The sequence below is a fragment of the Canis lupus genome, chromosome 13, assembly GCF_048164855.1.
Source record: "Canis lupus baileyi chromosome 13, mCanLup2.hap1, whole genome shotgun sequence".
NCBI classification, from domain to species: domain Eukaryota; kingdom Metazoa; phylum Chordata; class Mammalia; order Carnivora; family Canidae; genus Canis; species Canis lupus.
Window position 1 is genome coordinate 55,894,320 of NC_132850.1, and position 8,359 is coordinate 55,902,678.

Here is an 8,359-nt window from a genome sequence, read left to right on the forward strand (position 1 = left end):
AACTATTAGCTACTTCCAGAGGAAGACAAGAAGGAAAAGAGGCATCTTTCATGCTTCTATGCAAAACACCAGTTTTAGACACTGTATTCTTCTGAGCTTGTAAAAAAATTTGTGCTTGGTAATTATGAGGTAAAATACTGACTGAAAAGTTTTGGAAAACATTGTAGATAAAAATATGTAATGTGGAACATCCTACTAGACTTTGAATTTAGGAGGGGCGTGCGCTGAATCATAACAAACTTTACCTCCTATTTGGGTTCCTGAGACATTTGTAGCAACTGAGCAACTGCATGACAAATGCTAATAGGGCTCATCAGTAGAACACAGAAAAATTTATCTTTTAGTGTGTTATCCTGGGATTTCTTCAACACCTAAATAATATTTTAACAATCCTAGTTATATTTAAAAATATGTTAGCATCTTAGAAGAACATTCAACAAAATGAATGATAGTTCACAAACAATGTATAATTTTTGTCATTAAAGTAAATCATTAAAAAAATTTTAAAGGACATTTTGGCACTGAAATACAGAGCACAATGAGTAGTTTCAATCCAAAGAATAAGGATTATAAGGAAGATCAGTTTGGTCAATATATTTGAAAATATTGTCATATATATTTTAGTGATACTAATTTGGAACATTTTTAACTTATTCCTTAAGGGCTTCATGTAAGCTATTTATTGTGGATTACTGTTAGAGAGACTGTTTTCCATGTTAGAGAGACTGTTTTCCATGATCCAGCTACCACAGAAATTGCTCCTACAACTCTAGAGTTGTAGAGCAACCACAGGAGGAAGGGCTTCCTTTAAAAAAAAAAAAAAAAAAAAAAAAAGCCTTTATCTCAAGCCTTTGGCAAAGAAAATTCTGGAAATGATGATCTCCAGGGGTGATAGGAGAGGCGTGTGCCTTGCTAGTTTTTCTGGAAGGATACATTTCAGCTCACGTCATGGTTTTTTTCTTTATTCATGTGTTGTGAGGAATTGAAAAAGTCCAATCTTGTTTTTAGTTTCCATCTGAAATAGAGATATTGAGCTTTAAAATTCCCAAGCACTTTCACAATTTATAGCTTTATTTGTTTTACCAGCTTTTTTGTTTCTGCAAAATTTTGGTGTTATTACTGAAATTTTAGGAAGCCAGGCAACAATTCACAGGAAATGTCAAGACACTATGTAGCTTTAGTTCTTTGATGGGAAGAACTAGAAATCTTCATCTTTATACTTAGAACACAGACAAGTCAAGGATTGTCATCTTAATCATTAACGCACACAGTTTGCAGCTTGATGTCATGGATGATAGAATAGCATTGACTAGGAGTCTGAACCTGGAACCAAATTCTAGTCCTATTGTTCGACGAGTGGCATTAGACAAATGTAATCTAGGTGAGTCTCAGTTTCCACCTTTGTAAAAGGGAATCATGCAATACAAGGTTGTGTGGAAGGTACACAGTAGGCATACACACTGTGTACTGTGTTTGGCGCATCTGGTGGCGTGAAAATGAGGCAACTCTTAACCGTTACTTTCTGTGTTAGGATCTTTAGGCAGTTTTGACGTGTATTGATATAAGAGGTGGGTGATCAAGAAAATTGCATTTCTGGGTTCTTGTTGGAACCTGTTCCTACTGTGTGTATACCAGGGCAGGGCATATGTTGTTTGGTGGCAAAGACGAGACTAGCAAAATAAACCACATGAGCCACTTAAAGTTATGCTTCGTGCACTAAATTATGAAAATGATTTTTAAAGACTGAGGTGCTGAAACCCGGGTGGTACTACATCTTTCCCTTTGTAGCTTTTCACTTACATTTAGGATATCAGCAACTTGGCACTCTTTTGTCCCTGGTAGATCTTTCTAGCACGTAATTAAGATATTGTTTGATATCTTTTTTGAACTGTGCACACTATAGATTCCTAATGTTTTATTTCACTTAATTAATTACACTATATTTATTTAAATTAAAAGCGGTCAAGAGAACAGAGGCTTTGAAGTCAGGCAAACGGGTTTGAATATGATCAATAGCTTTATGATACGAAGCATGTTTTGCTCTTTGTAGAATGAAGCTGTTTCCTTCTCACGCCTGATATTATTGGGGGGCTTAAATGAGAAAATGAATGGCCTTAATTAGTTTGTCGTAAATAATCCAAATATCCCTTCCTCTGCGTATCCTAATGCTTTACTGGAAACCAAACAGCAGGCTCACAGCAATGAAGGAGAATAAAATTCTTGCCTTCAGAGAGCTTATGTATTTGATTGTTTTGTATTTATGTCTCACTTTCATCTTTTCAAAACACTTGCAGCTCTGTTTGGTCTCTACTGTAGTAGCTATGTAAAGTTTATAGGACAAATGGAATTATTATATTGATTTCCAGATAAGAAATCAAATTAAGTGAATTGTTCCAAGCTACTGCTGGTTTGTGGAGGAGCTCCTGCCTGCAAAACAAGCCCGCTGCTTCCTAGGCCAGAGCCTTTCCCCATTCTAGGTGGCAGTGAAGCTAGTGTCTTAAAATGAGCAGATATGGGTTTGAAATTATGGCTCCAACATTTACCAGTTATGTGACTCTATATATATCAGCTAAACTTTCGAATCATGTTTCTTCTTCTGTAAAATGAGAGTCATTATGATACCTGCCTCATAATATAACTGTCAAATTTAAATGACAATAGTTGTCCAATATAATACAGCGATTAATTGCTAATTTTAGTGGTTTCAATCCCCCTTTGTGTATGTTAGTTACATATACTTGGCTTCATCCTTTTGTTTTTAAAGATTTATTTACTTATTTGAGAGAAAGAGACAGGGAGAGACAGAGAGAGAGAGAGATGGGAGGAGCAGAGGAAGAGGGACAAACTGACTCCCCGCTAAGCACACATCAGACACAGCCTTGCCACTGATTCCAGAATCCTGATTTCATGGCGTGAACCAAAATCAAGAGTCACACACTTAACTGACTGAGCCACCCACGTGCTCCTTGGCTCCATTCTTATGGATGCATGGAAGAGAAAGTAGCTAAGGAGATCTAATTTAGCCCTCTATGTCATTTTCAAATTAATAAACTTCTTTAATATGGCCATTCCAACTAATATTAAAGATTAGGGTTTTATTCTATTGTCATTGTTAGGAAACTGAAGGATATGCACACCTTATAATAATTTTATTGTGTTCTTGATCCACAAACCTTCTCCCCCAAATTCAACAGATAGAACTGAAAATCATGAATAAGTTAACAAAAAGGTAGATTCTGGTTAGCTTTAATTGTGAATATCTAATTTTATTCAGTTACTACTTTTATCATCAATATATTTGAGCAAGTAAAAATGATGGTAGATGTTTCCCATGAATACAGTGACCTTAACACAGGACAGGTTCTTTGTGACTTCTTCCCTGTGGATCAATTATCTGCAATTTGCTGCTGGTTGGTTGGCCCATTGTCAGCTTCCCTACAAGTTCCTTCCTCAGCAGGAATAAGGGAGGCTCTCTTTTCCTGCTCTGTTGTGTTGGAAAGGTCTCAAAGGTTTTGAAAAACTCTCAAATAACTATTTGTCTAGAAACCACTTCTTTTGGAGAATAGAGAGACCCTTTTCGAGGGCATGTAACCACTGACAATAAGTAAAAATAAGGAAAGCCCATGAATGAGCTAAAATGTTTGTTTATAAACTATTCATTACCTCATTTTAGGTTAACTTTCATTAATCTGACGCTGCCTCTTATTGCAGTAATCAGCATGTGAAATCTCTAGGGTATTAAGAACCTGGGTCAAAGGTATTCTTTTAAAACAAATCCATATATTAACAAGATAAAGTTATATTAGTGACTTGATTTGGACTGAGGTAGAAGGCATCAGATAAAAGTCAAATTCTTATCTTCAAAATACTTATGTCAACCTTGTTAGTATGGATCAAAACTTTTAACAGGATTTTCTTCTTTACCTCTTTTCTCAAACTTTTAGCAGATTTCTGTTTTATGCCAATCCCTTGATGATATCTGAGGTGACAAAGAAAGATAAGGCTTCTGTGTTGGAAATTATTCATAGGTCCAAAATCTTTTTTATAACAAAGGTAGTAGTTAATCTAGGTCGGCTAGGTGATCTTATTATTATGTTTGTGTGTAGTCATGGCTTCTAGATTATTTATAAATATTCGTAAGTACCTTGGAACTACATTTGAATCAAAGTATCTTAAAAGTAGAAATGGTAATTCCAAAAATCGTGAAAAAAAACATAAAATGGTCTTGATGGAAGCTGACAAATAATGATCTTATATGCTGATTTAGAATATATTGTTGAAAAATGGATGGCCAAATGAGGAAGTAGTGATACTAACTATAATATGAATTGAAGATTTGTCAAAAAGCATTGTAATTTTTGAATCATATTTGATAATTTATATTTTGTTTTGCATGATTTTCTTTTTTTCCTTTTCTGCCAAAATGTTTTAAGTTCTTTGAACTGGTGTACACTATGGAAATTGCTGGGTGGTCTTTATATAAATTAATTAGATAAGGGTTATATAATATAATTGTCATAAATACTATTTTAACTTGTTATTGAAGAATTAAGTTACAATTTTAACATAGTAAGTTTTATGAAATAGTTAAAAATGTTGCTGTGTATGGTTACTTTGAATAATTTGAACTAACATACTACTAGTTCTCTTGTGAGATTTTGTATAATCTAAACTTTGATTATTATAGCAGTTTGAGTATTTCAGGTAGAAGATTCTAATTATCTAAAAAGTTGATGTAAGGGCACCTGGGTGGCTTAGTTGGTTTAGTGCCTGACTCTTGATTTCAGCTCAGGTCTCGATCTCAGGGCTGTTAAGCTTTGCCAGGCTTTGTGCTCAGTAGAGTGTCTGCTTGGGATTCTCTCTCCCCCACTACCTTGCTGCCCCTGCTCCCCATGCTTGTGCTCCCTCTCTCTCAAATAAATAAATCTGAAAAAAAAGATGTAGTTTTAATGTATAGAAAAAATATAAAAGAATTAAAATATTTGTGAATAATAAAATTTTGGTGTTTTGAATGATTTAAAGCTTAAAACATGGAAAAAATTAGAATTTAGATTCTCAAGGTCCTAACATTTTAAAGTTTAAAAATTCTGAAGAAAGTAACTTTTACATATGGTAATTTTTTACAAAAGGGAATATAATAAATATTGAATCTTTTTCTCTGCCTCAATTCTTCTTTCAGATTTCTAGAAATTCTAGTATAAATATGCACTATACTGTTTGTATTTTGATTGCTTCCGACTTGGCAAAAATTGGAATACTGCTTTTATCTGTAGGGTTTCCTTTTTTTTTTTTTTTTTTTTTTGTAGTCCTTGTATAGCATTCTCTCGTTATTTAGCTCTGTTTTTTGTTGGCGACTTTTTCTACCTTTTGCTATCTATTTTAATATCGTGTGCAAATGAGTTTGCAGAATAGATTCCAGTGAGTGGAATAACTGAATCAAGACGTGTTTGCATTTAGAATTGTGCTAAATGTCCAAAAAAGATTGATCAATTTACAATCCTATCTAGAGTGTACGAGTGTGACTGTTTTCTCCTGATCTTACTAGTATAGTAGTGTACAGTATCAAATTTTTAAAGCTTTGTCACTGATATTCAACTGCTTAAGTTTATAATAACTTTTACTAATGCTTGAAGTTTCTAAACATTATTATTTGCATTTCTGTGTGTGTGTGTGTGTGTGCACTCATGCACTTGTTTGTAACTTTACCCAGTTTTCTGTTGGGCTCTGGATCTGTATTACTTATGGATATACGTGTTAAAGTAACATACTTTATTGTGTCATGTGACTATTTTTTTTCTTTTAACCTGTTTACGATTTTTCAGAGTCAAAATTTTAGTTAATGATTTTTAAGAATACACATATTCTTATATTTTAGTCAAATTTAGAAATTGTTTATTTTATTGCTTCAGGATTTTTGTGCCTTGCTCAGCAAGACTTTTCCCACTTAAAGTTATTTAAAGAAAAACAACTGCTCATTTTTAAAATTAGTATCCATCTTATTTTGGTTTCATGATTCAGAATAAATCTTTGATTCATCTGGATTTATTTGATATAAATACTAAAGTAAGGATCTAGCTTTACTTTTTCCTTCATAAGGTAAGCCAACTGTCACTACATATAATGCTAAAAAATACATTTTTTCCGTATTGACTTGAAATGCCATCAGATACTCTTCTTGAGTAAACAGGGAATTTACCCAGAAAATGAAATAAACAAGATTGAAACTCTATTACAGACAAAGGAATGTAAAGTAATGCAAGATAGTGGTGCTATTCTTGTAAAGTGTGCTTTTGTGTCACTGGGTCTCAGATCAATAAAAGAGGATGTCAGATTTTGAACATTAACTGAGCCCAGAGAGATAAATAAAGGATTTTGTTATGTTTTTTGGCTTGTGTCACAACACTAATATTACTTAAATGGACGGCTAGTTTTGCATATGTCTCTACCTATATCAAGGTTTAAGTAATGGGTTATGACTATGAGTTGGCTTTTGAGGATCACTTTGAAGTTAATTCAGTGTAACAATCCATATGTGTTCACAAATGGAATATTAAAACTAAAGACCACAATCCATATGCAATGAAGAAAGGTAAAAGAACTCAGATATGCATGGTTTTATTAACTAATATATAGCTTCAGCCTCAATTTGTTGTAAGAGCTTATTATATGGTCTCTCTAAAGCCAAATATCAACCTATTTATGGCATAAATCTTATTTAAGCTGGAATGCTAAATAAAACACTAATCTGTCACTTGCATCAAAAAATACTTTCAGTTTGTCTTATCGTATATGATACGCATTGTGTATTTTTGGCCAAACATCAGGGAAATTTGTAAATCTTTAGTCACTGCATTCTGTGGAAGTTTGAACTTAATGTGGCCTAACGTACATTTTCTAATACATGTTCTTCCCATGATCATTAAAATGGGAAGATTTTTTTTTTTAATTTTTGTTTATTTATGATAGTCACACACACACACAGAGAGAGAGAGAGGCAGAGACACAGGCAGAGGGAGAAGCAGGCTCCATGCACCGGGAGCCCGACGTGGGATTCAATCCCGGATCTCCAGGATCGCGCCCTGGGTCAAAGGCAGGCGCCGAACTGCTGCGCCACCCAGGGATCCCTAAAATGGGAAGATTTTGACTTTCAAGATAATGATTTTATAAAATATATTTCTTTAAATTTCTGAAAGACTCTAGTCATCTGTTTATGTTTTAATATATCTTTAGATGAATAGAAAAAAATTTACCTGGGTGAAAATAAAAAAAAAATTACATCAGTAGAACTGCAGTGTTAATATTTACGGTAACACTCTTTTAAAAAAACAAAAAATATTTTAAAAAATATTTTATTTAAATTTAATTTGCCAACAAATCATATAACACCCAGTGCTCATCCCATCAATTTCCCTCTGTAGTGCCCGTCTCCCAGTCACATTACCCCCCACCCTTCTCCCCTTCCACAACCCTTTGTTTCCCAGAGTTAGGAATCTCTCATGGTTTGTCTTCCTCTCTAATTTTTCCCCACTTGGTTTCCCTCCTTTCCCTTATGGTTCCTTTTCCTATTTCTTATATCCCACATTTGAGTGAAACCATATGATAATTGTCTTTCTCTGATTGACTTAATTTCACCCAGCACAATACCCTCCAGGTCCATCCACGTCAAACTAAATGGTAAATAATTATCCTTTCTGATGGCTAATATTCCATTGTATATATAGACCTCATCTTCTTTATCCATTCATCTGTCGAAGGACATCTTGGCTCCTTCCACAATTGACTATTGTGGACATTGCTGTGATGAACATTGGGGTACAGGTGTCCTGTCATTTCACTACATCTGTATCTTTGTGGTAAATACCCAGTAGTGCAATTGCAATCCTTTTTATAGGATTAAAAAAATTATTTGAAACAGAAAGAGTAAGAGAGAGAGCTCACAAACAGGGAGAGGGGAAAGAGAGAGGAAGAAGGAGACTCCCCACTGAGTAGGGAGCCCAATTTGGGCTTAATTCCAGGATCCTAGGATCACAACCTGAGCCAAAGGCAGACACTTAACTGACTGAGCCACCCGGGCGCCTCTATGGTAACACTTGTTAAAAATTAAAATGTTTTGTAAACATTGGCTTAATCTCATTTCTTCCCTTACTCATAAAGGCAGAGCAAGGTGAGGAAGAAAAATCCATTTGATGCCACTTTACTGAAAATGGGTGATGTACCACTAAAAGGAATACATACTGCAGTTCTGATGTCATAATGGAGCAGAATGAAGGTAGATTAAGGAGGCATATTTTTCAAGAAGACTCCATGGAACACAGTTCCTATTCTATTTCAAAGGATTACTTTTGCTTTTCTTTTGCCA

General features: G+C 34.3%; 1 protein-coding gene across 3 annotated transcripts in view; it reads left to right on the forward strand.

Annotated features, from left to right (window-relative positions):
* The window catches only part of GRIA2 (glutamate ionotropic receptor AMPA type subunit 2), a 149,376-nt gene that overhangs the window by 11,137 nt on the left and 129,880 nt on the right, over positions 1 to 8,359 (forward strand). The gene's annotated exons all lie outside the window — the stretch shown is intronic.